The sequence below is a fragment of the Bombina bombina genome, chromosome 1 (assembly GCF_027579735.1).
Source record: "Bombina bombina isolate aBomBom1 chromosome 1, aBomBom1.pri, whole genome shotgun sequence".
Lineage (NCBI taxonomy): Eukaryota > Metazoa > Chordata > Amphibia > Anura > Bombinatoridae > Bombina > Bombina bombina.
Window position 1 is genome coordinate 1,367,642,591 of NC_069499.1, and position 23,770 is coordinate 1,367,666,360.

Below are 23,770 nucleotides of genomic sequence, written 5' to 3' on the forward strand. Positions count from 1 at the left end.
GGATCTTCGGGGTTAGTGTTAGGCTTTTTTAAGTGTTTATTGGGTGGGTTTTAATTTTAGATTAGGGTTCGGGCTTTTGAAAAAGAGCTAAGTGCCATTTTAAGGGCAATGCCCATACAAATGCCCTTTTCAGGGCAATGGGGAGCTTAGGTTTTTTAGATTAGGTTTTTATTTGGGGATTGGTTGTGTGGGTGATGGGTTCTACTGTTGGGGGGGTGTTTGTATTTTTTATTTACAGGTAAAAGAGCTGATATCTTTGGGGCAATACACCGCAAAAGGCCCTTTTAAGGGCCATTGGTAGTTTATTGTAGGCTAGGGTTTTTTGTTATTTTGGGGGGGCTTTTTTATTTTCATAGGGCTCTTAGATTAGGTGTAATTAGTTTAAATATTTGATAATTTATTTTTTATTTTGTGTAACTTAGTGTTTATTTTTTTTGTAACTTAGTGTTTGTTATTTTGTGTAACTTAGTTGTTAGTTTTTTATAACTTTGTAATTTTTAATAGTAGATTTAAATTATTTGCGTAGGGTTAGGTTTTTTTTACTATATAATATAGTTAATTTAATTTGTAGTTTAATGTAATTTTAGTATAACAGTTAGGGTAGATTAATTATTAGTTTAATATAGTTTAATTTAAATCTAAAGGTAAGTTTAAATTTATTATAAGATAGGGATGAGTTAATATTTAATTTTAATATAAAATTAGCAGGTTGTTAGGTTTAGGGGTTAATAGGTTAATTTAGTTTATGGCGATGTGGGGGGCTGACGGTTTAGGGGTTTATAGGTTTAGTAAGTGGTAGTGATGTGGGAGGCCAGGGGTTAATAAATTTATTTAGTTGCAGTGGGCTCTGGGAGCGGCGGGATAGGGGTTAATAAGTATAATGTAGGTGTCGGCGGTGTCGGGGCGGCAGATTAGGGGTGTTTAGTCTCAGGGTACATGTTAGTGTGTTAGGTGTAAACATAACTTTTATTCTCCCATAGGAATAAATGGGATATCGGGCAGCAGCAAACATGAGTTCTCGCTGCTTTCAGACTCCTATTGATTCCTATGGCATCCGCCGCCTCCAGGGTGGCGGATTGAAAAGCAGGTATGCTGGGCCGGAATAGTGGCGAGCGTACCTATTAGAAGTTTGATAACTAGCAAAAGTAGTCAGATAGTGCCAAATTTGCATTTGGAACATCTGCAATGACGTAAGCATCGATCTGTGTCGGACTGAGACCGGCGGATCGTATTTTAAGTCACAAATTTCAACTTTTGCCGGTCTGTAGGCTTTGATAAATAAGGGGAATCAAGCTTGCCACAATTACGCTGCAGAATTCCAGCGTATTTGCGGTTGACGGCTTGATAAATATGCCTCTTTGTGTTGACTTTAATGAAACTCATAAGATCAGATCTATCCCCATTCCAAATTATTAGAATTTCTTTATATTTTATATAATATAAATTTATTTTTCCAATAGATTTTAGCATTGCAATCACTTTCCCAGTTTCCTGTGAAGAGATTAGCATAACTGAGGGACCTTTTATCCATTTTGGTGATCCAGATTTTTGTAGAAAAATAATATTTTTCGAAGACAAAACGTTTTCGGTCCAAACGTACTCAATATATTTCAGTATTAATTTAGTGTCTTCCCTTTTTAAGGTATCATCTTTCTCTTAGAAAGTTCTTACCACATTTATCCCTTGTTTATGGTTTATATAAGTGTACAGTTAAGATACATCACTGAAGCAGAGGAGGAATATTGATTGTGTGAAATCTTTTAGGTATGATGGTAAATGACTCACAAATGACTGCTAAAATCTGCCTTTATATTCTGAGGCATTTGCTTTGAGAGAATCAGTCCCTGAAATAAATGGATGATCTGAAGAGTTTTCCAGTGACTTGTGTATTTTTCTTTCTAAGAAATAAAACATTTCCTATCTGGGTTTTTCTTGAAATAGGAAACTAAATTCTCTTTTTTTTCCGTAATGATGTCTTTAGACTCTGCCTCAATTATGAGATTTTCTAATTCATGTTCATAGTGACCAATTAGAAGTACACAAACCGCGAGGTTTTTTGGGATAGCGCTTATGCTAAAATAAATTTCCTAGCCTTCCTTAGAAAATCCTAACACCTCCAAGTTAGGATACTAGAGATAAATACTAAAAACCAAGAAAAGGAGGCGCTTCAAATTGAAGCTGGACGGGTGTGCATGTGTATAAAAATACCTTTGTAAATACCTAGTTTTATAAACCTTGTAAAAGAGTCTTCAATAAAAATTCTGGTGATACTATAAACACAATAAGTCTACTAGAAATAAATTATCAAAGGTGATAAAAAAATATCAGAAAAACACTTCATATGAAAAATAAAGAGTATTTTACTACGACAATATTAAATAAAAAAAAACATATATAGTGGGACGTCTCCCAATATATTTAATATATTAAAATTCTTATAATAACCAGTATAAGCTTAAAAAGTCCATGGGCAAATATAAGATGTCTTGGTACAACCAATATCCCAAAGTAATATCGCTAGTGTTGTCAAAAAGTTCAACGAGTGAGTAATATCCGTGCTGACAAAACAAAATAACAGAAGCAGTCTTACCAAACTCACGGCATTGCTCCTACCATTTAATTTAAGTGTCGGCTCTGTCCTGGAGGATTTTGGAATCCTAGCGGACCTAGCGGCTTTACCGCTATCTTCAGATCCTGTATCAACAATGAGACCTCTCGAGGAGGGAGTAACAAGCTCCAGAATCTTACCGGTCTTACCGGTAAGCACGCAGTACCCTTGTGGTCAGCTGATAGTGAATGGGTGGAGTAACTTCAGTTACCATTCTTGCTGTACTGAAATCCACATCTACGTGTTTTGTCCTTACCCTGGATTTTCTCAAGATAGTGGATAGCACACAGTACAGCATATTTCAAGGCTTAGTGACATTCTCATTGGTCCATTTTTTTTTTTAAATAATCAGGATAATCCTTCGTTATTTCTTTTTGTCCCTTTATTAATACAGCATCTACAGGGGGATTAGAGTATGATCCGTTTCCTTATGTTCACTCATTATATTGATAGAATAATACTACAGAGAATTGTATAATCCTAGCGATAAAACTATTTGGGATATATCAAAATAATAACAAAACATAAATATAAGTAAGAGCAATTTGATGTTTAAATTTTTAATTGTATCCCATTCATTTTATTAGGTAAATAAGAACACCAAATAAAAATATATAAAAGAAAGTGTAAAGTGCAACGTTTGGATTGTTAATTAATAATACAACCTTATATTACCAAAATATTATTAGCGATTTAATATCGGCATTGAATTTGGGCCAATAGATATCAGTGAATAGTGTATATACTAAAGTGAAGTGTGCATATACTAAAGTGCAATATTAAATTAATATTATATCTCAAAAATTCAGTCAAACCAGCTCAAAGATCACCAGATATAATGTTATTGTAATGGGAATACCTAAGACCACTAATGTCTGTGTCTAAGGGTGCAAGGGGGAATCAGGAAAATTAATAACTGTAAAAAGATAGACAATATATAAGAAAGAAAAGTTTGAAAAAGGCAAAAAGGATTCCCTAGCCAGCACTTCCTATTAGATTACAATATATCTATAAGAGATTTTACACAAAAGAAGTAGCAAAATCAAAGGCAAAGCAAGGAATCAAAGTGATACTTCATCAGATACAGACAAATCATCCACAAGTGAAGGAAGTAGAAATAAGAATAAAAGGAAAAATGATAGACGAAATCAGAGATCTTTTTTAGACAAGACAAATAGCAAGGACAAGGAAGGAGGAAAAGGCATAGAGCAGGGCGAAAATATAGAAGGGGGAGATACAGTGAAAAAGACGTACAATCTGAGAAGTCAGCAGTAGAGGATCAGAGACATAACTCTAGAAAGGATGAGGCGGGTAAGAATGATTTAAAGATAGTGAACCTGTCAAAAAAAGTGTTAAAAAAGGAACATCAAGAAGTTTTGAGAAATGGATTATCTTACTCTCCAACCAATAAAATGGACCGGTTCACTGTCATTAAATATTTAAACCTGTTCGCACGGAAAATAGTTTTTTTTTTAAATTTTTTATTGAGGTTATAAAAATTGTACAACCAATATGAAATACCAGAAAAAATATATATATCATACGCTATAACAAACAGCCATATGTAAGATAAAGCAACAGTATTACAGTGGGTCTGTATAAGTAATAATCTTGAACCTCATTTTTATATTTACATAGAGTTCTGTAGTGGGTTCCTCAATTGATAAGGAAGGTTACTCTTGAACCTTACATAGTTTAGGGACATTTGAGGAGGAACTTGGCATTGGAAGTGGCCACTTTTGGGCCTAGTGTGGGGATAGAGAGAAGGTGAAAGTCAGCAGGCAAAGGCTGCTTTTAGAGAATAAGAAGAAGAGGAAAAGAGAAAGAAAGAGAGCGGAGGGGGGGAGGTGATTAGATTCCCATAGTGGACGTGTGCTATCTGAGGGTAAAGACATAAAGGAGATGTAATGAGTTGATGAGATACAGTTAGGTGGGATGATTAAAGAGTAGGGTATCATGAACTAGAGGGGCGATATTATTAACAGTTAACTGAGTTAGGTGAAGTCTTACAGAATAGATTCAGCAGGCCAAAATTGTGTAATGTCTAAAACTGGGACTGGAGCATATTACATACAGAAAGACTATGTTGTTAGGATGTGAATATGTATATAATTACCTAATAAATTCAGGTATGTCTTTTGCGCTATCTGTGGTTAGCCCGTTCTAGTTTTTAATCATAACAATGCACCTTTAACTAAGAAAATGTTCTAACATCTAATGGCATACTTGGGAGAGAGTAAGCCCCAGAGAGAGAGGATAAAACTATATAACATGAGCCAGTAGACTGATCTATAACTAAAGTAGAGTATGTGAGGACATAGCACATTTCTAGGGGGGTATATGTAGACAGGGAGCATCAGGTAAGATTGCACGTATGCAGATGTCATACTATTGGTTCCTTATGTTAATAATGGATCTATTGTCTGTAAGAACAGTGGGCAGTTAGGAACATACCTATATAGACCATGACTGTATGGTAGTATCATCTCTGACTGACAGGAGATATAGTGGAGCTCTCTTTACTCTTATTACACTTATCCTATCCTAGTACACTAGTTAGACAATAAACTTTATCAATTATAGCTCCAATGGTCAGCATATCAGTGGCAAATATACATTACCTTAACATATATTCTTTTATCTCAGCAAGTGCACATTTAACAGGTATAATAAACATATATGCGGTAAGACTTAGCTGTGCAGAAGTATATACAGAATATGAACCGCACCTACTTATAAGAGAGATTTGTGCAATTGTAAAATAGCAAGGATAGAGATGTCTACTTGAGTGAGCTGGATTAGAAAATGAAACATGACTCCCCTCTAGCGGTGGGGAATAGTTATTGCATCCTATACCCAGAAATATTATTTGAAAACCAGATTCTGCATTTTAGCTTGTTTTAAAATATATAGTTCAGGCAATATAGTTCTATATGACCTAGTACAATCAGCATGGTGGTACATACAAACAAAATATGGTAGACATGAATGTGAGCCACTGACTTAAAGAAAAGTAAAACTGTGAAAGTAAACTTCTTGTGTTCACGCTTAGCTCACACATAAATAGTAACCCTATTTTTCTTTTGATGAGTGGTCACACTGGAAATGAAAGATCAACAATGAAGAGTTAATTTGCATACACAAGTCCATAGATGACTAAGAGGGTTTTTGAGAAGGGTATTCAGTATACAAGTTTAACAATAAGATATTATGCAAACACTTAAAGATAAGATCGTTCAAGAGAGATCCACTTTTCACTAATAAACCAGATTTGCCTATTTTAATATTGAAACATATATGTTCCTAATAGGAATTAGAATGAACAGTAAGTGGAGCATCAACTTGTTAAACAGGTCGCAGCTAAATAACTCCCTAGTAGGTGTTGCTGACCCTTCACACCAAACATGGGATAAAAGTAAAGTCTCAGAGCCCTCGTTCTTCAAATAGAATCAGTTGAAGGGATATAGATAAGATCAGTCTCACCTTAGACCTCTTTATGAAATAATCTGTCCCATTACCCCATATCAACCGTTCTGTGTCTCTGTGAGCCGCTAATGGATAATCATTACTTTGTCCTGTGTCAAGCCGGGAGAGAAAATAAGTACACTACCAGTCAGTTTTTATCCGACCCCAAGTCTGTCTGCTGTTGGTGTAAAATTTGTCAGATTCGGCAGAGCGGAATCTGCGATGAGGGATCGCCTCGGGTTCCATACGGCAGACTGAAATGGCTTGTCCGCTGCCCAGTCTCCTCTCTCCCTTGTAGCGCATGACTGAAATGGTGTATGTGGAGTCTTCGTTGCTCGCCCGCAGCAGTTGTCTGTATCCTCGAGGTTCTTATGTACTGCAGGTATAAGGGCCTCTTGTGGTCGCAGGTAGGGAGATTGAGGGAGCTGGAGTTGTTTCCCTGCAGAAGTCAGAGCGACTCTTGTGCAGTCTGGTGAGGTAGTCATGCAGATCAGCGGGTCGTCTATGTACAGTTGCGTCAGACCATAGCGCATTGCCCTTGATATGGTGGTAGTTGAGACCTGTCTGGTCTTACCTTCCTGTGCGTGTTTGTGGATGAGCAGAGTTAGGGGTGGTGAGTCTGCTACTAGGCATACCGCGCCAGGGTCTTGTCGGGTTATGTGAGAGGCGCCATCTTGGTCGCGCAGTTCAGCAATAAGAGCTTTCAAGTCCCCAAACTGTCTGTCAGCCTTGTTGCACAAGCCTTTCAACAGTAAGCCAAGGTGCACAGAAAACTCCTCCATCTTCCGAGTATTATAAGGAAGCTATTAGTAGGTTAGATGATGTCCCGGGAGGCAAGCTAGTGCATCAAATGGATCTCTGGTACCTCTCATAGGTAGATGTATTCCCCGTCACGGCCTAAAACTGGCTAGCGGGCCTCTGTGTCGTTTCTAACGCAGATATGTAGTATCCGAGATCTAGAATTAATACTCCACACTCTGGTATAAGTTTAGAGCAGGACGTGATAAGAATTATGTTTGTAGAATGCCATATTTTGATATTTTAGTAAATAGGCTTCAGGAGCTCTGTGATGGCACGTCTTGTTGCTGTGGCAGTTGGCTTCGCCCCCCCCCCCCCCCCGGAAAATAGTTTTAAAGAAACTACATATAGGCAAACTAAAACAACAAACTTTAGACATGAGAGACAGACAACTTCTAAATGATTTGGTATCTCTGCAGAATTAAACAGAGCAAGCAGACACATCACAGGCTTCAAATAATGTATCACAAGAAACAGTAGAAACACATATAGGCTATATACCTCTTAAAAAGAAATCCAACTACATGCCGCCTTTGTCCATGGCAGGATCAGTAAGCAATTTTGTTAAACTAGTCGAAACTGAGATAGCCAAATTAGACACCAATACTGGCTACCAAGACAATTTAACCAAAAAACAGAGCTGGGCTCTTAATGATCTCATAAAAGACCATGATATCATTATCAAGCCTTCGGACAAAGGCGGCAATGTAGTAATTATGGATACAACTGACTATAAAAAAGAATGTCTAAGACAAGTTATGGATGGTATACACTATACATTGCTCAATAGTGACCCTACTGTTGAATACCAGATTGAATTGGACTACATTCTCACCCAGGCTATGAAAAATGGTATAATCAACAAAGCTGAATATGAATTTATGAATATTAAAAAAACAAAAACAGCAACATTCTATACCATACCTAAATTACATAAAAACAAAAATCCTCCACCAGGAAGACCCATTATTTCGGGTCAAGGTAGCCTGGGTGATAATGTATCCCAATATATAGATTATTGTTTACAGCCTTTTCTGGAGACCCTTCCATCATTTATCAAAGACACAAGTGATGCCCTTAAAAAATTGGATAGCTTGACTATAGAGGAAAATACCATTCTAGTAGCCATAGATGTAGAATCCTTGTATTCCTCAATGCCCCACCATCAGGGGATTGAGGCCTGTAGATATTATCTAGACCAGAGAGGACCAAAATATAGAGAACACACTGACTTTGTAGTGGACATTCTGAGGTTTGTTCTGAACAGCAATTACTTCACCTTTGATGGTAGATATTATTGCCAAACACTGCTATGGGAGCTAGTTGTGCTCTCACATATGCATGCCTTTATTTGGGCAAATGGGAAACAGACTATGTACAAGATATAATATCACTATATGAGGATAAGATGAAGCTCAGGGTACGCTACATTGATGATATTTTGGCCTTGTGGAATGGAACAGCAGACGAGCTTAAGGAATTCATTGAAAGATTAAATTGTAATGATTTAAATCTCAAATTTACATATATCTATAGTACTACAAATATAACATTTCTGGATCTAAAGATCACAGCCACCAATGGGATCTTGGAAACAGAAATATACAGAAAGGAAACTGCAGCTAACACAATATTGAAGGCTGACAGCCATCATATAGATACAGTAATCAAAGGGATTCCATAAGGCCAATATTTAAGGTGCAAAAGGAACTGCTCTACAAAAGAGCTATACAAATTTCATGCAGATGATTTACAAAATAGACTAACAGAGAGAGGGTACTCTAAAAAATTGTTGAAAAAAAGTTACTCAAAAGCATGTAAAAAAACACGGGATGAGACCCTATATAAAAATTTACAAAAAGAAAGTACTAGTAAAGAGGCAATCAGATTCATTGCAGCTTACAATAATAAATGGCAGGACATCAGGGCAATTTTTGTTAAACATTGGGACATACTACATACAGATCCCACTATTAGAGAAATAGTGGGAGAAAGACCAATAATGACACCTAGAAGAGCCCCCAATCTGAGGGATAAACTAGTCCACAGCCACTTTCAACAAACTAAACATAAGGGCACTTGGTTATCAGATTATAAGCAGAAAAATGGCAACGTTATATGTGGTAGATGCAGCATATGCAAAAACATACAAAAAGGGGATACAGTGTATGATCACTATAACAATAAACACACTATAAGAGGACATATAACATGTCGTAGTGAGGGAGTAATATACATGATTTCATGTTCCTGTCTGACTTCTTATATATGGAAAACCTATAGAGAACTCCGAGATAAAGTCAAAGAACACATGAGAGATATTAAAAACAAAAATCTCAAAGACAGCAGTGTAGCTAGACATTTTTTTACACATCATAATAGCTCTGTATACTCACTTAAAGTGAGAGGTTTAGAACTAATAGATCTCCACAATAGAGGTGGAGATCTAGATCAAAGGCTACTACAATCTGAATGTAAGTGGATTTACAATATGAATATCCTTACTCCAGGAGGCCTTAATGAGGAGATCAATTATGCCCCATTCTAACTGATTGGCAGTGATGAGTAATGTATATATATGTAAATACATCGATATTTATTTGCTAAAAATGCAGGAATATAGCTATATTCTGCTATTGGTATCTATCTATGGTCTATTCCATATTGAAGGAATTAGAAGTGCACATTTCTTTTGGCAATATGTATATAAACAAGAGTAAAAATGTTTTGACAAACTTAGGATATAACTACTGTATTTAGGGTTTAATCTTTAACAAATGCATACTGGCACTAGTTTAGTGGAAATAAAAATTGGATTATATGCCCATAGCCCTAACCGTAACTAGATCACAGTAACAGATACATTTTTATTGGAGGAAAAAAGAATTACCCAGGCCTTTCTATACACATTGTATAAATTTCCGGGAGGAAAAAGAGACAGTAGCACCGATACGTCATGAAGAAGCCGAACCGGAAGTTCCTAGCGGCGAAACACGTGTTAAGTCTTCCAAACAACACTCGGGGTGGCTTACCCGAGTAAGTAAAGGATCCGCTGTGCCGCAAACTAGCCTAGAGAGAAGGCAAGTACAGCCCGCATCTTAAAGGGACACTGTACCCAAATTTTTTCTTTTGTAATTCAGAAAGAGCATGCAATTTTAAGCAACTTTCTAATTTACTCCTATTAGCAATTTTTCTTCGTTCTCTTGCTATCATTATTTGAAAAAGAAGGCATCTAAGCTTTTTTTTGGTTTCAGTACTCTGGACAACACTTTTTTATTGGTGGATGAATTTATCCACCTATCAGCAAGGACAACCCAGGTTGTTCACCAAAAATGGGCCGGCATCTAAACTTACATTCTTGCATTTCAAATAAAGATAACAAGAGAATGAAGAAAAATTGATAATAGGAGTAAATTAGAAAGTTGCTTAAAATGTCATGCTCTATCTGAATCACGAAAGAAAAATTTTGGGTACAGTGTCCCTTTAAGCTCTAGCATGATGGACGTCACACAGGCATGCTGATATCTACGGATGAATTACCGCATATCGGCGAAGTGGTGAGATAAAACCAGGGACCCTTAGATGAGAGTATATCTCTCAGTAGGATTATCCCTCTATAACAACACCATACGATTTGATGCCATATACATCTCTGTGATATAAATGATTGTGAATCCGTGCATGATCGGCTTAAATACATGAACTGACTATATCTGCATGAACTGCTGACTTAATAGCATTCAACAGGCATTACTAACCTGCAGCTTACAGCTAACATTAATGGCTATGCTATTGTCTTATGTGATACAAGTCCACATACTTACTGCTGTGAATTAATGCATGAACTGCCTCTATTGGAAAGTAACTATATCTGCATGAACTGTCTATTTAATAAGTTACTAACCTGCAGGCTATATTTAATTTCAGCTACCACGCATTATTCAATGTGACACATGCATGCATCTGTATGGATACTGCTGGACTGCTCTATGCTGTGACATTGGTTTTCGAGACATATATAATTGCAAACTTTGTGTTTATTCTAGTTTGTTGGGTATTTTACCTAGGATATATATATATATATATTTATATTTTAATACAGATATAAACTAGATAGATGTCTCATATCTAATCTGTTTCTCTCTCCTATGGCCATAGGTTTACATGATTTTAATAGAGTTAGGGCATATTGAGTATGCTTATATGTTTTAGACAAAGGTAGTAAATAAAGCATAACTTTTTGGTATTACTAATGTGCACTTTGATTCCTTGCTTTGCCATTGATTTTGGTACTCCTTTTGTGTAAAATCTCTTATAGATATATTGTAATCTAATAGGAAGTGCTGGCTAGGGAATCCTTTTTGCCTTTTTCAAACTTTTCTTTCTTCTATATTGTCTATCTTTTTACAATTATTAAATTAATATTAGTTTCCCTTATACATAAAATATTTTTATATCAATAAATAAATTGTGTGAATTTGATTACGTGTCTAAATTACATACAACAAACAAATATATTTGTTACAAAGGTATTGTCAGGATTCTGTTCTGTTGGAGTGTATACCTTTAAATCCTGCCTTTATATCCTCATGTCATTCAGCACCAGCTGCTAATTAATCTTGTTAGCTAGTTGCACAGGTACGTTTAGTACAAGCACTGTGCTTTCCAGGAAGAAGTTGCTAAACCTATTCCTAATTAAATACCTCAAATGTAGAGGAGTTCTTTTGAAAACTACCTGCACCAAAGTCTAAATCTCTTCAGTGGAACTAACAACCTGCCGCTGTATATGCAGAGACCAGCTCCTACCTCTGACTCCACACAGCAGTTCCGGATCACTCAGAACTGAACTTTCTTCTGCCAGACGGATCTCTACAAGGAGTGCTGCCATCCAGGAAAAAAAAACCACAGGATCTGCAATAATTTTCCTAAAAGTTTGTTATTACTGAAAATCGTAACGAGCCGTTGGCCCCGCCCCCTCTGTTACATCATCGGAACTGTGATGCAGAAGCCTGTAATTGGACAAGCCTCCAGCACACCCCACTAGCTGTCATCAGCATAAAGTGTACAGATTCAAATCTGCTCGCAGCAGCACATACACAGCTGTAGAAAAGAAAAGATCCTCTGACTCCGTCACTAAAAGACAAAGGACACTACTATTACTACAGAGCGGTTCTAAGCATCCTCTTCACCACCAGTAAAAGCCTGAACAGGATAATCTCTCTCTTTTTCTCCTGTAACCAATTTAACAAGGAAAATAATTTCCAATTGCTTTCTCTTAAAGCAACATACTCCTTAATGTTTTATGGTATACTGCAGTTGAGGTCCACAACTTTATTACTGTAAGTGGTTAGAAAAAAATCAACCATTCTTACTTACAGTGGTGACATATTAATTAGCCAAGGAAAATATGGACCCAGCAGAACTGCCTAATGTGGTCTACAACCTTTCCCAGAGGGTTGATCAGTTATCACAAGGATTGAGAAATCTTCAAGTACAAAATGACAGCTTAAAAGCTTTAATCAAGGATAACACCCCAGAACCCCAGGTCTCCCTACCTGACAAATTTATCAGTGACAGATCGGCTTTCAGACAGTTCAGGAACGCATGTCACTTGTTATTCTTAATGAGAACAAAGACTTACCACACAGAAAGGCTGAAAGTTATGACAGTCATATGCTTCTTACGTGGAGAGCCTAGGATTTGGGCTGATCTACTCTTCGAAAATGATGATCCTGTTCTAGGGTCACTCACAGAGTTTTTCACGCAAATGAGTCATATATATGAAGACACCCAAAGGCAGTTGTCTGCAGAAACAAAGATGTGGGCATTAAGGCAGGGAAAAAGGCCCGTGGAAGAGTATGTGACAGAATTAAAGTTATACATTGCAGATTCGGAATGGAGTGAGGTTGCCCTCCGCAATCAATTTAGACTCGGGTTGTCAGAGTCTCTCAAAGACGAACTAGCAAGGAATGAGCTTCCATGGTCTTTGGAGGGAGTGATGAATCTTTCGGTAGAGATAGACCGTCGCCTTAGGGAGAGACGTGCAGAAAGACATCCTGAGGTATCTTACAAGACTCATATTCCGCAGTCGTCAACTACACCACCAAGGGATTAATCAGTTCCCATGGAATTGGGTATCATGAAAGGCCCTCTGCAGCCAGAGGAAAGGATGCGCAGGAAACTGAAGAATTTAGGCATGTACTGTGCATCTCCAGTTCACACCGCAAGGTACTGTCCCATGCTGCAACGTCAAAGGAAAAGTAAGTTGCACCATTTAAGCAACTGTTTCACTACTAAAATTACCAATCCATCTTATTGTACTCTGTCTCTTTCTCTGTAGTGGGACCAACGCAAGATCCAAACTGAAGCAATAGTTGATTCGGGAGCATACTCCAGTATACTTGATGCAGCCTTGATAAAGTATAATAAAATACCCATTGTGTTGAAAACCAAACCCGTCTCTGTGAGAGTTATTGATGGGTCTTTAGTTACACCTGGCCCCATCACACATCAAACTATACCTTTAAAAGTAACCACTGACAAAGGCCATGTAGAATATATCTCATTTGATGTTCTACCCTCACCATTGTTCCCTGTTAATTTAGGGTTATCCTGGTTACAACTCCATCAACCTACCATTCATTGGGAGATGTTACAAGTGGAATACAACTCTACTTACTGCCATACCACATGTGTCAAACCTCATGTGATACTTCAGGTGAACCACATACCTATACCAGATGACTACTGTGAATATGCGGATGTTTTAAGCAATAAAGAAGCTGAGGCACTACCACCACATCGTCCATATGACTGCCCCATAGAACTGTTGCCTGGCTCAATCATTCCTGTAGGTCATTAATATCCTTTGTCTCAGCCTGAACTCCAGTTCTTGAAAACATACTTAGAAGAAAATCTCAAAAAGGGTTTCATCCGGCCTTCAACTTCCCCTGCTGGAGCAGGCATATTCTTCATGAAAAACAAGGATAACTCACTAAGGCCAATCATAGATTATCGTGAACTTAATAAGAGGACGATAAAAAATAGGTATCCATTACCTCTCATTCCAGAATTGGTAGAACAACTTAGCACCGCAAAAATCTATACAAAATTAGGGGGGGGCGGATCTAACCACCGATCAAGATGGCTGCTTGTTAAGCCTTGTTTGACTTTGTGAGCTGATAAAACTGCTGTTTGTCTCTCCAAAAGCTCTTAGACCTTATTCTCTTCACTAAAACTGGGACAAGCATTACCTCAGGAACAGATACATATGTTATTTGTGCATTTTTAAGAATAAGCAGCCTGCAATAGAGAAGGTGCGCAGCAGAGGTCGTGGAGCGGCCTAAACCCTTCTCTACCCCCCACTTTTCTGATTCATCAGTATATCCAGCCAGTTGTGCTGAAGTAAGAATACCGGCTAGACTTCACTATGGATTACCAATTAAGCTACCGTATTATTGAACTATTAAGTGCTCGTTTCTCTTATGTTGAGGAGGAACTGTCAAAAGTATTGCGCAAATTTGGGACAGAGATCACTACCGCAAAGGAGACGGATCTAATGAAAGCCTATTGTTTGGGACGTAAACAAGTTCCACTATACCAGACCTCATCCATAACTGAGGCTGCTTCTACTATGGAATCTGAGAAAATACTCAATAACCAAGAGTCAGATATTATAACCCGGCGCAAACCGCTACCACAACAGGGGCCTGTTAGCCACGGGTCAATTTGGAGTGTAGCGCAGAATAAGGTATGCTTCTTACAGCAGGTTGCCTCTCCAGCTGAATATAGGGGATAAGTGACAAACATCGCTTGTGAAGCTTGTTGGTATGCTGAGCTCTATACTACGGAGAAACCCTGGACCCTGCTTCCCCTGACAAAAGAAGAGACACTGATACCCGCGACGGGACGGCCGCTCGTGGCGGGGAAAGCGGATCATTTACAACAGAGTTCTAGTCAGGACGTGACTCAGCGTTTACAGAATGTGGTGGAGCAGGAGAATCAGAGCTGGAAGTCAGGGGGAATTAAGGAGGCTATATTTAATATGCTTTGGTGCAGTATCTTGCCAAACGAGATTGCTTTCAGAGGACTACGCCATGCTGCATTTCTCATCCGCCCTAGCCCAGAGATATATTGGGGCCCCAGCGCTTACGACTCTGTTGGGGTCGGCTGAAATATCAACTAAGGGACACATACTGTGGAGCTTTAATGATAACTCACATTGATCTGTGGCTGTGGTGTTTGTCTCTGACCCTTTAACAAAGAACTTTATAACAAGCTAGTGAAACTACCCTTATGGACTAAACAGTTGATAATTTTAAGTCCCTTGTTATTCATGGAATGTTTAGTCAGTTTTATTATATTTGGTTACTGTTCAGACTGTTTTCTTGATACTTGATACACTTTGATATGTTTCCTTTGCATATATGTAATTTTGCCAATACAGAGTCCCGGTATTTATACTAACATAGGCCTCTTGGGTTAATTACAAGTGTGCATAACGTTTGCTAGCATAGTTCTATAAGGGTGTCTGTTATTTATGAATCCCCTTCCTCTTAGTGCATTATATCTCCAGTCCTAATACACATGGAGTGTGTCGGCTAGACACTTAGGCCTAGATTTAGAGTTTGGCGGTAGCCGTCAAAACCAGCGTTAGAGGCTCCTAACGCTGGTTTTTACCGCCCGCTGGTATTTGGAGTCAGGCAGGAAGGGGTCTAACGTTCACTTTGCAGCCGCAACTTTTCCATACCGCAGATCCCCCTACGCCATTTGCGTATCCTATCTTTTCAATGGGATCTTTCTAACGCCGGTATTTAGAGTCTTGGCTGAAGTGAGCGTTAGAAATCTAACGACAAAACTCCAGCCGCAGAAAAAAGTCAGTAGTTAAGAGCTTTCTGGGCTAACGCCGGTTTAAAAAGCTCTTAACTACTGTGCTCTAAAGTACACTAACACCCATAAACTACCTATGTACCCCTAAACCGAGGCCCCCCCACATCGCCGCCACTCTATTAAAATTTTTTAACCCCTAATCTGCCGCTCCGTACACCGCCGCCACCTACGTTATCCCTATGTACCCCTAATCTGCTGCCCCTAATACCGCCGACACCTACATAATATTTATTAACCCCTAATCTGCCGCCCCCAACGTCGCCGCCACCTACCTACACTTATTAACCCCTAATCTGCCGACCGGACCGCACCGCTACTATAATAAATGTATTAACCCCTAATCCGCCTCACTCCCGCCTCAATAATCCTATAATAAATAGTATTAACCCCTAATCTGCCCTCCCTAACATCGCCGACACCTAACTTCAAGCATTAACCCCTAATCTGCCGACCGGAGCTCACCGCTACTCTAATAAATTTTTTAACCCCTAAAGCTAATTCTAACCCTAACACCCGCCTAAGTTAAATATAATTTTTATCTAACGAAATAAATTAACTCTTATTAAATAAATTATTCCTATTTAAAGCTAAATACTTACCTGTAAAATAAACCCTAATATAGCTACAATATAAATAATAATTATATTGTAGCTATTTTAGGATTAATATTTATTTTACAGGCAACTTTGTATTTATTTTAACCAGGTACAATAGCTATTAAATAGTTAAGAACTATTTAATAGCTACCTAGTTAAAATAATTACAAAATTACCTGTAAAATAAATCCTAACCTAAGTTACAATTAAACCTAACACTACACTATCAATAAATTAATTAAATAAAATACCTACAATTATCTACAATTAAACCTAACACTACACTATCAATAAATTAATTAAATACAATACCTACAAATAAATACAATTAAATAAACTAACTAAAGTACAAAAGTACTAAAGTACCAGCCATGAAAAGGGCCCTTTGCGGGGCATGCCCCAAAGAATTCAGCTCTTTTGCCTGTAAAAAAAAAACCATACAATACCCCCCCCAACATTACAACCCACCACCCACATACCCCTAATCTAACCCAAACCCCCCTTAAATAAACCTAACACTAAGCCCCTGAAGATCTACCTACCTTGTCTTCACCACGCCGGGTTCACCGATCGATCCAGAAGAGCTCCTCCGATGTCTTGATCCAAGCCCAAGTGGGGGGCTGAAGATGTCCATGATCCGACTGAAGTCTTCATCCAAGCGGGAGCTGAAGAGGTCCATGATCGGGCTGAAGTCTTCATCCAAGCGGGAGCTGAAGAGGTCCATGATCGGGCTGAAGTCTTCTATCAACCGGCATCTTCAATCTTCTTTCTTAAGGTAGGAATATCTTCAGGGGCTTAGTGTTAGGTTTATTTAAGGGGGGTTTGGGTTAGATTAGGGGTATGTGGGTTGTAATGTTGGGGGGGTATTGTGTTTTTTTTTCCAAGCAAAAGAGCTGAATTCTTTGGGGCATGCCCCGCAAAAGGCCCTTTTAAGGGCTGGTAAGGTAAAATAGCTTTTCTATTTTAATTTTAGAATAGGGTAGGGCATTTTTTTTATTTTGGGGGGCTTTCTTATTTTATTAGGGGGCTTAGAGTAGGTGTAATTAGTTTAACATTGTTGTAATATTTTTCTAATGTTTGTAAATATTTTTTTATTTTTTGTACTTTAGTTAGTTTATTTCATTGTATTTATTTGTAGGTATTGTATTTAATTAATTTATTGATAGTATAGTGTTAGGTTTAATTGTAGATAATTGTAGGTATTTTATTTAATTAATTTATTGATAGTGTAGTGTTAGGTTTAATTGTAACTTAGGTTAGGATTTATTTTACAGGTAATTTTGTAATTATTTTAACTAGGTAACTATTAAATAGTTATTAACTATTTAATAGCTATTGTACCTGGTTAAAATAATTACAAAGTTGCCTGTAAAATAAATATTAATCCTAAAATAGCTACAATATAATTATAATTTATATTGTAGCTATATTAGGGTTTATTTTACAGGTAAGTATTTAGCTTTAAATAGGAATAATTTATTTAATAAGAGTTAATTTATTTCGTTAGATTTAAATTATATTTAACTTAGGGGGGGTGTTAGGGTTAGACTTAGCTTTAGGGGTTAATACATTTATTAGAGTAGCGGTGAGATCCGGTCGGCAGATTAGGGGTTAATTATTGTAGGTAGGTGGAGGCGATGTTGTGGGCGGCAGATTAGGGGTTAATAAATATAATATAGGGGTCGGCGGTGTTAGGGGCAGCAGATTAGGGGTACATAGGGATAACGTAGGTTGCGGCGGTGTACGGAGCGGCAGATTAGGGGTTAATAATAATATGCAGGTTGCAGTGGCGGTAAATATGCCCTACGCTCCCTTTTTTGGAGCCTAATGCAGCCCTTCTGTGAACTCTAAATACCAGCGGTATTTAAAAGGTGCGGGGGAAAAAAAGCATGCGTAGCTAACGCACCCCTTTGGCCGCAGAACTCTAAATCTAGACGTTAGTTAACTGCTTGATAAAGTTCTAATGTATTAAACATTTAAAGGAAGGAAACAATGCTTATATGATACCTATATAGCTGTATTTAGTGTGACTTAGAAGTGTACAATTAAGATCCTGCTCAGTTAACCCTATGGGTTGAAAATACATAATTTATGCTTACCTGATAAATTTATTTCTCTTGTGGTGTATCCAGTCCACGGATCATCCATTACTTGTGGGATATTCTCCTTCCCAACAGGAAGTTGCAAGAGGATCACCCACAGCAGAGCTGCTATATAGCTCCTCCCCTAACTGCCATATCCAGTCCTCCGACCGAAACTAGCCGAGAAAGGAGAAACCATAGGGTGCAGTGGTGACTGTAGTTTAAAATTTAGACCTGCCTTAAAAGGACAGGGCGGGCCGTGGACTGGATACACCACAAGAGAAATAAATTTATCAGGTAAGCATAAATTATGTTTTCTCTTGTTAGGTGTATCCAGTCCACGGATCATCCATTACTTGTGGGATACCAATACCAAAGCTAAAGTACACGGCTGAAGGGAGGGAGAAGGCAGGTACTTAAATGGAAGGGACCACTGCCTGTAGAACCTTTCTCCCAAAAATAGCCTCCGAAGAAGCAAAAGTATCAAATTTGTAAAATCTTGAAAAGGTATGAAGCGAAGACCAAGTCGCCGCTTTGCAAATCTGTTCAACAGAAGCCTCATTTTTAAAGGCCCAGGTGGAAGCCACAGCTCAATAGAATGAGCTGTAATCCTTTCAGGGGGCTGCTGTCCAGCAGTCTCATAGGCTAAGCGTATTATGCTCCGAAGCCAAAAAGAAAGAGAGGTTGCCGAAGCCTTTTGACCTCTCCTCTGTCCAGAGTAAACAACAAACAGGGAAGATGTTTGAAGAAAATCTTTAGTCGCTTGTAAGTAAAACTTTAAAGCATGGACTACGTCCATATTATGTAAAAGACGTTCCTTCTTTGAAGAAGGATTAGGACACAATGATGGAACAACAATCTCTTGATTGATATTCTTGTTGGAAACTACCTTAGGTAAAAACCCAGGTTTTGTACGCAGAACTACTTTATCTGTATGGAAAATCAGATAAGGAGAATCACATTGTAAAGCTGATAACTCAGAGACTCTACGAGCCGAGGAAATAGCCATCAAAAACAGAACTTTCCAAGATAAAAGTTTGATATCAATGGAATGAAGGGGTTCAAACGGAACTCCTTGAAGAACCTTAAGAACCAAGTTTAAGCTCCATGGAGGAGCAACAAGTTTAAACACAGGCTTAATTCTAACCAAAGCCTGACAAAATGCCTGGACATCTGGAACCTCTGCCAGACGCTTGTGCAAAAGGATAGACAGAGCAGAAATCTGTCCCTTTAAAGAACTAGCTGATAATCCTTTATCCAAACCCTCTTGGAGAAAGGACAATATCCTAGGAATCCTAACCTTACTCCATGAGTAATTATTGGATTCACACCAATGAAGATATTTGCGCCATATCTTATGGTATATTTTCCTGGTTACAGGCTTTCGTACCTGTATTAAGGTATCAATGACTGACTCGGAGAAGCCACGCCTTGATAAAATCAAGCGTTCAATCTCCAGGCAGTCAGTCTCAGAGAAATTAGATTTGGATGATTGAAAGGACCTTGTAGTAGAAGGTCTTGTCTCAGAGGCAGAGGCCAAGGTGGAAAGGATGACATGTCCACCAGGTCTGCATACCAGGTCCTGCGTGGCCACGCAGGCGCGATCAAGATCACCGATGCTCTCTCCTGTTTGATTTTGGCAATCAGTCGAGGGAACAGAGGAAACGGTGGAAACACATAAGTCAGGTTGAAGAACCACGGTGCTGCTAGAGCATCTATCAGCGTTGCTTCTGGGTCCCTGGACCTGGATCCGTAACAAGGAAGCTTGGCGTTCTGGCGAGACGCCATGAGAACCAATTCTGGTGTGCCCCAACGATAAACCAATTGAGCAAACACCTCCGGATGGAGTTCCCACTCCCCCGGATGAAAAGTCTGACGACTTAGAAAATCCGCCTCCCAGTTCTCTACACCTGGGATATGGATCGCTGATAGATGGCAAGAGTGAGTCTCTGCCCAGTGAATTATCTTGGAGACTTCTAACATCGCTAGGGAGCTCCTGGTCCCCCCTTGATGGTTGATGTAAGCCACAGTCGTGATGTTGTCCGACTGAAATCTGATGAACCTCAGGGTTGCTAACTGAGGCCAAGCTAGAAGAGCATTGAATATTGCTCTTAACTCCAGAATATTTATTGGGAGGAGTTTCTCCTCCTGAGTCCACGATCCCTGAGCCTTCAGGGAATTCCAGACTGAACCCCAACCTAGAAGGCTGGCATCTGTTGTTACAATTGTCCAATCTGGCCTGCGAAAGGTCATACCTTTGGACAGATGGACCCAAGATAGCCACCAGAGAAGAGAATCTCTGGTCTCTTGATCCAGATTTAGCAGAGGGGACAAATCTGTGTAATCCCCATTCCACTGACTGAGCATGCATAATTGCAGCGGTCTGAGATGTAGGCGCGCAAATGGCACTATGTCCATCGCCGCTACCATTAAGCCGATCACTTCCATGCACTGAGCCACCGAAGGGCGCGGAATGTAGTGAAGAACACGGCAGGAATTTAGAAGCTTTGATAACCTGGACTCCGTCAGGTAAATTTTCATTTCTACAGAATCTATCAGAGTTCCTAGGAAGGAAACCCTTGTGAGGGGTGATAGAGAATTCTTTCCCTCGTTCACTTTCCACCCATGCGACCTCAGAAATGCCAACACTATGTCCGTATGAGATTTGGCAATTTGGAAGTTTGACGCCTGTATCAGGATGTCGTCTAGATAAGGGGCCACTGCTATGCCCCGTGGTCTTAGGACCGCCAGAAGAGACCCCAGAACCTTTGTAAAAATTCTTGGGGCTGTAGCTAACCCGAAGGGAAGAGCCACAAACTGGTAATGCCTGTCTAGAAAGGCAAACCTTAGGAACCGATGATGATCTTTGTGAATCAGTATGTGAAGGTAGGCATCCTTCAAATCCACTGTGGTCATGTACTGACCCTCCTGGATCATAGGTAGGATTGTCCGAATAGTTTCCATTTTGAACGATGGAACTCTGAGGAATTTGTTTAAGATCTTTAGATCCAAAATTGGTCTGAAGGTTCCCTCTTTTTTGGGAACCACAAACAGATTTGAATAAAATCCCTGACCTTGTTCCATCTGTGGAACTGGATGGATCACTCCCATTATTAGGAGGTCTTGCACACAGCGTAAGAATGCCTCTTTCTTTATCCGGTTTACAGATAATCTCGAAAGGTGAAATCTCCCTTGTGGGGGGGAAGCTTTGAAGTCCAGAAGATATCCCTGAGATATGATCTCCAACGCCCAGGGATCCTGAACATCTCTTGCCCACGCCTGGGCGAAGAGAGAAAGTCTGCCCCCTACTAGATCTGTTGCCGGATAGGGGGCCGTTCCTTCATGCTGTCTTAGAGGCAGCAGCAGGCTTTCTGGCCTGCTTACCTTTGCTCCAGGCCTGGTTAGATTTCCAGGCCGGCTTGGATTGCGCAAAAGTTCCCTCTTGTTTTGTAGCAGAGGAAGTTGATGCTGCACCTGTCTTGAAGTTTCGAAAGGCACGAAAATTAGACTGTTTGGCCCTTGATTTGGCCCTGTCCTGAGGAAGGGTATGACCCTTACCTCCAGTAATGTCAGCAATAATTTCCTTCAAACCAGGCCCGAATAGGGTCTTCCCCTTGAAGGGAATGTTAAGTAATTTAGACTTTGAAGTCACGTCAGCTGACCAAGATTTAAGCCATAGCGCCCTACGCGCCTGGATGGCGAAGCCAGAATTCTTAGCCGTTAGTTTAGTCAAATGAACAATGGCATGAGAAACAAAAGAATTAGCTAGATTAAGTGTTCTAAGCTTGTCAAGTATTTCAGTCAATGGAGTAGCTGTCTGAAAGGCCTCTTCCAGAGACTCAAACCAGAAAGCCGCAGCAGCAGTGACAGGAGCAATGCATGCAAGGGGCTGCAGGATAAAACCTTGTTGAATAAACATTTTCTTAAGGTAACCTTCTAATTTTTTATCCATTGGATCTGAAAAAGCACAACTGTCCTCGACAGGGATAGTGGTACGCTTTGCTAAAGTAGAAACTGCTCCCTCCACCTTAGGGACCGTCTGCCATAAGTCCCGTGTGGTGGCGTCTATTGGAAACATTTTTCTAGAAATAGGAGGGGGGGGAAAACGGCACACGGGTCTGTCCCACTCCTTAGTAATAATTTCTGTAAACCTTTTAGGTATTGGAAAAACGTCAGTACACACCGGCACCGCGTAGTATTTATCCAGTCTACACAATTTCTCTGGCACTGCAATTGTGTCACAGTCATTCAGAGCAGCTAAAACCTCTCCAAGCAACACCCGGAGGTTCTCAAACTTAAATTTAAAAGTAGACATATCTGAATCAGGTTTCCCTGAGTCAGAGACGTCACCCACAGACTGAAGCTCTTCCTCAGCTTCTGCATATTGTGACGCAGTATCAGACATGGGCCTTAAAACATCTGCGCGCTCTGTATTACGTCTAACCCCAGAGCTATCGCGCTTTCCTCTGAATTCAGGCAGTCTGGCTAATACCGCTGACAGGGTATTATCCATGATTGCTGCCATGTCCTGCAAAGTAATCGCTATGGGCGTCTTTGATGTACTTGGCGCCATTTTAGCGTGAGTCCCTTGAGCGGGAGTCAAAGGGTCCGACACGTGGGGAGAGTTAGTCGGCATAACTTCCCCCTCGTCAGAATCCTCTGGTGATAATTCTTTTAAAGATAACAGCTGATCTTTATTGTTTAAAGTGAAATCAATACATTTAGTACACATTCTCCTATGGGTTCCACCATGGCTTTTAAACATAATGAACAAGGAGTTTCCTCTATGTCAGACATGTTTATACAGACTAGCAAGCTTGGAAAACACTTTAAATCAAGTTAACAAGCAATATAAAAAAACGTTACTGTGCCTTTAAGAGAAACAAATTTTGCCAAAATTTGAAATAACAGTGAAAAAAGGCAGTTAAACTAATGAAATTTTTACAGTGTATGTAACAAGTTAGCAGAGCATTGCACCCACTTGCAAATGGATGATTAACCCCTTAATACAAAAAACAGATTAACAAAACAAAAAATATCGGCTAGATTTAGAGTTTTGTCGGTAACGACCCGCGTAGCTAGCGCTATCTTTTTTCTGGCCGCACCTTTTAAATAACTCTGGTATTGAGAGTTCACAGAATGGCTGCGTTAGGCTCAAAAAAAGGAGCGTAGAGCATATTTAACGCAACTTCAACTCTCGATACCAGAGTTGCTTACGGAAGCGGCCAGCTTCAAAAACGTGCTTGTGCACGATTTCCCCATAGGAAACAATGGGGCTGTTTGAGCTGAAAAAAAACCTAACACCTGCAAAAAAGCCGCGTTCAGCTCCTAAC